Source organism: Microtus ochrogaster, chromosome 18 (genome assembly GCF_000317375.1).
Source record: "Microtus ochrogaster isolate Prairie Vole_2 chromosome 18, MicOch1.0, whole genome shotgun sequence".
NCBI lineage: Eukaryota > Metazoa > Chordata > Mammalia > Rodentia > Cricetidae > Microtus > Microtus ochrogaster.
Genome location: NC_022020.1, coordinates 53,455,135 through 53,461,745, shown reverse-complemented (window position 1 = coordinate 53,461,745; position 6,611 = coordinate 53,455,135). Strand labels below are relative to the sequence as shown.

Below are 6,611 nucleotides of genomic sequence, written 5' to 3'. Positions count from 1 at the left end.
GGAGGGGGGTTCTTATGTCTCTTTCTACTCTATCAGCAGGGGCCCAGCCCAGGTGCTAGACTCAAACACTGCGGCTCCGACCACAGACTGTGACTACCAATTATCAACCGCCATCAACAGAAATCAGGAGGTCTGCGGCAGGAAGCTGGCAATGGCGCAGAGTGTAAGCCGGGTCTCCAATCCCAAGAGCACTCAGTGTTGTTGACGACAACATATATCAATGGTTAGTCTGCCTTTCTCTGCGTTTGGCCTCACACCCAGACAGTTCGCATCCAGACATGTCACAACCCCAGCATGTCACACACGCAAGGCAAAGAGAATGCAGCTAGACGGTGCATCCTATCCTATGACAATCCAATAATCTTTTGATAACAGGCAAACAGCAAATCGGACTCAGCAGAGAGAGGGGATCTGAAAATCTCAACATATTTTTTTTTTTTTTACCCCTTCCTCTTTGCTGGAAGCTTTTCAGAGCTGAGGAAATAGAGCGTGTGCTTACCGTGACAACACGGCCAGCAGGACCGCCAGCCTTGTGTATCCAGCTGCCAGCACCCACCACATCCCTCCCCCTGGAGGCCAGGCTACACTCTCTCTTTCTTGATCCTCCTCCGGGCAAAGTCCCTGACCGCTTACAGCAGCTCTCCGAGCGCTGACAGCTGGCAGCGCCTCACCACAACGAGAAGCGCTCGCTCACATTCACATTCTCTCTCATCTCTCTCTCCTGGCGTAGCGGCACAAACCCAGCATTGAGAGAATCCTTTCAAACCAGAACTCTCAACCTTACTGCGCAGTTTTCGTTCAAACAGTTCTGAAATTACAGAAAAATAGCCCCAGGTGATACAAAGGGGCCATTCAAACAGGAAAGCAGAGACCTCTCCCAGGAGGACACGTCCCGGGTTCCTTTTGTACAAGTAGCCACTTTCTCTGGAGGTCTAGACGGTGTTTTTCAAATGTTCATCAAAACCTCCCTTAAGCATTCTGATGGCCCGAGGCCGTGTGGAGAGGCTTCATGGAAGGCTGTATGTCTGTTACAGTTTTCAGAGGGAAAAAAAAAAAATCACCTGGCAGCCACAGTGAAAAGGGCAGAGTGCCACCACGGCCACACTGCAAATAACCCCGACCACAGGCACTGCCGAGAATAGCTTTTGTTTCTCCTTATTTAGGGTAAATAGGGATGACATGTGGGCCTGGGCCGCCACAACAGTGCTGGCTGTAGGAAGAGTTGTCAAAGCAAAACTAAACCGTTGGTTACTACCAGAGTCAGAAATAAGGGCAATGGACGTCAGTCCCTGCTGAGAGCCCGGGAGTGTCACCTGGGGCATGACAGCAGGTCCAAGCACTGAGGACAGCACTCTCCTGTTCTAATTCCTGGAAGCAGAAAAGGAGCAAGAGAAATACCAAGAAGATCTGTGGGACATTTTCCCTAGCTCAAAGAGGCAGAAGCTTAGCGCAGAAATTTACATTTGAGCATACTGGTCAAATCTAGGCCCCATGGCTGTTCTTCAGTCAATTCTAAATTAAAAATGTAGCTCCTTCCTTTGGTGATTTTCCTCGGGGTTATGAGTGACTGAGTGACTATGGGGTTGGGGTTCCAGGTAGATTGACAGAATCTTCAGCTCATGGAATACTCTAGAAGAGCCGGCTGCAAGAAGAATTACAAACTGTTCCCAGTTCAAGTCAGCTTCCCTGGTCTTCAGTTATCAACCGTTCCTAGCGCCTGGGAGACCAGGGGCAGCAGTTTCTGGTCAAAGGCTGTTAGCATGATAGCTGACTGTGACCCCACTCTCCACAGAGGGAATAGGATTGCCCGTCTAATAATAATATAACCTCCTGTAATAGCGGGGGTTTAGTCCATTTCATGGGCTCTGAAACCCCCTTCTGTTCTTTGCTACTGGACCCATTTGTGTTTTGAAGCAGTCATGAATAACCAACTTCGAAGTTTACTTTTCTAGAATGTTATGAACACTTCACGTATCTAAAAATCTTCTGGGCATAGGGTCACATGGCAGGTGGATCTGTGAGTTTGAGGCTACTCCAGTCTGCATAGCAAGCTCCAGGCCAGCTAGGGCTCCACAGTGAGACCCTGTCTCAAACAAAACAAAAACAAACTAAAAAAGAATCAACATAGTTGCTCTTAAGGGCCTTACATTTATGTTGCTTAGTGAACTTTCTTATCACTGGGCATTTTGGTCACAGAAACCAATTTGAATTAAATTCTGATCATTCTGTCTGAAAACAAAGTTCAAAGCATGGTGGTGGTGGCAGCACATGCCTTTAATCCCAGCACTCAGGAGACAAAGGCAGGCAGATCTCTGAGTCAGAGGCCAGCCTGGTCTACACAGCAAGTTTCACAAGGTTACACAGAGAAACCCTGTCTCAAAGAAAACAAGAAGTTAAAAACTTTTGACCTTATAGAAGAAAGCTCATTTGACAGCTTGTGAAACCATACATGCACACGTGCACACACTCACACAACAAATGCTGCCTTGTATCCCCATGGGATAGTCCCTGTAGGTTGCAGGGCACAGTGTCTATTGAAACAGGCTGTGTCTGCAGCGTGCATAGCACACAGTAGCCTGGTTAATGCTGCCCAGTGCCCCACCCCAGCACTGCTGAGGGATCGTCTGGGTTGGTTCCACAGGTGTGGTCCTTGTCTGTTGTTTTTGCTCCCTTACACACACCTAAGGAGGTTGCTCCTGGAAGATAGTGCAGAAGTCAAATCACACAAACCATAATGCGAGGGTTTAGCCCGTGACAAACATCTCATTCTGGCTACATTAGGTAAATACTAGCCTGTATTTTTAATTTGTTTTTTAATTTTTTAATTACTTTATTTTTGAGATTATAATTAATCATTCTTCATTTCTTTCTTCCCTCCAAACCCTCCCATCTACCCCTCCTCACTTTCTTTCAAATTCATGGCCTCCTTTTCCATTCATTTTTGCTACATACCGATATGTATAGGTATATACATATTTATTCCGGCATAGATACATACAACTTGCTCGAGCCATATAGTGTTACTTGTATGTATGATTTCAGGCTGACCATTTGGCTGGCCAGCTGGCGAGCTCTTCCCTGGGGAAGACTATTCCTCCCACTCTCAACATTCCTCAGCTGCCTGCAGCTTTCCCCATCCACTCGAGCACGTCTGTGGTAGTGCCCTTGTTCAGCTCCGGCTTGGGTAGCCAGGCTGATGAGACTTGACGGACCTGCTTAACGGATAAGTACCAATGTGTCTTGATCTGGAGAGAAGAGCAGGGCACCAAGTGGAAAGGCATGGGAAAGACTAGTGTGCTGGACAGAAGGACACACGTGTGATACTGTATACAACACAAATGGAGTCACGTGCTCTTCCACTGTGTCGTGGAACGACATCACTAAGTGCTCTGGAAGGCTTTACAAAGACATATTAGCTTTCTAATAAACTCAGAGATGAGTCTCGAAGATCTGCGCGCCTTCCCTACGTACGGCAGAGGCCTGGGGCATGACACCAGGTGGAGTCACCTCACATAGACGTTTCACAAGGGGTTGCTGGTAGCCATGAGGACATGACAAAGCAGCACTAAGAACGGCCCCAGAGCTTCCTGTGGAAAAGTCTCCAGTGAATCAATCCAGCTGACAAACATTTGCAAAGTGTTCGCAGCCCTCAGGAGGAAGCGCACAGGCCTTGACTATAATCCTACAGCTAGAGACACCTTTCTGAGGTGTATTTACTAGTTATTACATGGCTGAGGCACTGAACTTGTCTCAGGTTCCAGCTGTAGGTCACTGGGTCTTAAAGAACTGACCCTGCTCAGAGGATTGGCTTTCAGCCATGATTAATATAAGACAAACCAAGGGAACTTGAAGCCTGGGGCTTCCCTGATGGCCAAAAGAGGCAGGGAGTTAGTAGTTGAAGCAGTAAAACCTAATAGAGGTCAGAGCTGGGCCAGGGGAGTAAAGAGTACTCTGCTATGCAAGAATATTTGTTTATACAATCCCATTTAGCATGTAGTCTGGCCCAGCCTCTGATTTTTTTTTCCACCATGGGCTTTTTTGCCATAGCTGTTCTCTCCTCTACTCCAAACAGAAATTCTCACAGTTAAAGGGCATTTGAAGAGGCACAAACACGCTTTCAGCATCCATGCCAACAGAAAGCCAGCATTTATAAAATTCTATAAAGTGTTGCTGCTGTAGTCTAGAAACTTCCGAGCTCTGTGTATTTTTTATCTTTACACCAACTGTGAGAACTATACTTTCTTGTTCTCAATTGGTTGATGAGGGATCCAACACTCACTCAGAGTGTGAATACTTAGTCCAAAATTAAATAGCAGGTAGAGGTGGGTAGGAGATGGACTATGGATTTGAAACCTCCCATGGACACATCATTTTGCTTGGTGAGCAGTAAACCAAACATCGTCCCATCCACAAATGGACAGCGTCCTGAAGCTAACCAGCAGACTGATAAGCACTCGTTTTGATTTTTTTTCAGCCTGATTACCCATTTTTGGACATTAAGGGATATATCAACTCAGAAATCCATTTCCACGAGACTTTTAGGACCATTTTGTGTTCCAAAAGCTTACAACCCCATTAAGAACCAATGGTTCTGTCCATTATCCATTCCCCTTCTTTGAGGTTTCTGATTGTGCTGTGAAATTTTGCTCTGAGATTTTTTTTTCTTCACATAAAAGTTATACCTTGGATTTCAGTCTTTACAAACTGAAATAGTATGAGAATTTGTTATGTTCAAAAGTTCAAGTGAAGCCGTTAAAGGAATATAACTACTATGTCCCTAAAGACTCAAAACACAGCAATAGTTTGATATTTGTATTAGCCTGTAGCATGGAGAAATTTACTAATGTATCCTTGGTGCTCAAAAAAATGCAATACAGAGGTGTCTTTCTATAGAAATCTAAATCTAAAGACTGCTATCTGTGTTCAAACAGCTCATTGCTGGGACAATGTTAACAAAGGTAAACAGTGTGACTATGAAGCCAGTGGGGCAACGAGACAGATTAAAAGATTAAAATGCTTTAAGATAACCTCTTACCATGAAGGGAACTCCACGTGCTAACAACTTTTAGAGTTTGCCTTACATAGCATGTGCGCAACCACCGCAATGCTTTTTTCCAAAGAGGAATCAATTATTCCATGTTTATGATAGTCCAGATTTGCATCCTGGAGAGCTTCATCCCATCACAAGGCCACCTACCAGTAGCCACACCCCCAAAGGAGAGTGACTTTTCCTTCTGTGAGCAACCATCAACTACCAATACCCCCTCTACCAAGAGTGGGGTTTCAGGGGCTCCTGTCCACTCATGCAGGAATTTTGTCTGGCTTGGGCTTGTGCAGGCAACCATAGGCACTGTGGGGTGGTATGTTCAACAGACATGTCGTGTGAACGCACGAAAGAGGGACATGTAAGCCAAATAATATCAGTCATGGCTAACACCAAGACAGTACTCATAAAGGGTCAACTACCATCTCAGAACTATCTGAGATCATGTCACTACCCCATTTAACGCTTACAACTACTACTGAATTAGTACCAGATATTATCATCTTATTTAAGTATTGCAAACTAAGGCACAGAAAGGTAAAGTAGCTTGGCTGAAGTCACACAGCCTGTGAGTGGCAATGACTCTGGCTCCACCATCTGTTACTAAACCACTTCAGGAAGCAGGGCACAGGGCGGGATTTACTCTGAGAGGAATGATCCAATAATCCCCCCGTACCTCTGGAGCAGCAACTAAAAAGATCTTGTCTAGAGTAGAGTCTGACCACGAGAGAGGGCTGAACTGCCTCTCTAAGAGACAATTATTTAGAAGAGACTAAGAGGCAACCCAAGCATGAAGATGATTTAAAAACTAGAGACGTTAGTAGTAAATGACTGAAAAGTATCTTTTGCTCCCGTGAGAACTGCACTGCTCTGTGCCTGGCAAATTGTACACAGGATGAAAACAAGAATGTGGTTCTTCAGAGGTCAGACCACAGCTCAAAGGCTAGCACAAGAATATCTCTGCAAAAGGGGCCTGAGTTTAACCGAAGCAGCCTGGGACAATTAATGCCCATGCAGAGTGAAAAACAAAGCAATCAGCTAACAATTAGTGGAAATCATCAACTGGGAACACCACCAACCAAGGCAGACAGTACAACAGGAATACGGGGTAAAGAAATATGGCAGACAGTCTTGCGAAGATTACTGTGGTCTCTCGGGACTGTCTTGCTCAAGGCTACGTCCTCAGGAGAGCAATGCGAGAGGTGTGAGGCCAAGGTAGAGCTGAATAAAACAGCCCAGCCAAATCATTACCTAAACAAGAGAACAGGTTCAGGGACAGGGTTGGAACTGACAGCTCACACACTCTATCATCAAAAATGTCCATGACTACAGAAATCTCAAGGTCCAAATCAGGAGCAGAAGGAGAGAGAGCATGAGCAAGGAACTCAGGACAGCAAGGGGTGCACCCACATACTGAGACGTTGGGGATGTTCTATTGGGAACTCACCAAGACCAGCTGGCCTGGGTCTGAAAAAGTATGGGATAAAACCAGACTCTCTGAACATAGCGGACAATGAGGACTACTGAGAACTCAAGAACAATGGCAATGGGTTTCTGATCCTACTGC

The 6,611-nt window shown here is 45.6% G+C and overlaps 1 protein-coding gene across 6 annotated transcripts in view; it reads right to left on the bottom strand.

Moving 5' to 3' along the window:
* Ldlrad4 (low density lipoprotein receptor class A domain containing 4) overlaps positions 1 to 6,611 on the bottom strand; it is a 313,809-nt gene that overhangs the window by 31,302 nt on the left and 275,896 nt on the right. Inside the window, exon 1 of one of the 6 annotated variants that reach the window (XM_013349503.2) lies at positions 500 to 693. The exons of the other annotated variants lie outside the window; for them this stretch is intronic. The gene's annotated coding sequence lies outside the window, so the exon portion shown is untranslated. Of the gene's footprint in view, positions 1 to 499; positions 694 to 6,611 lie in introns of those variants that run through there. 6 annotated transcript variants of the gene reach the window in all.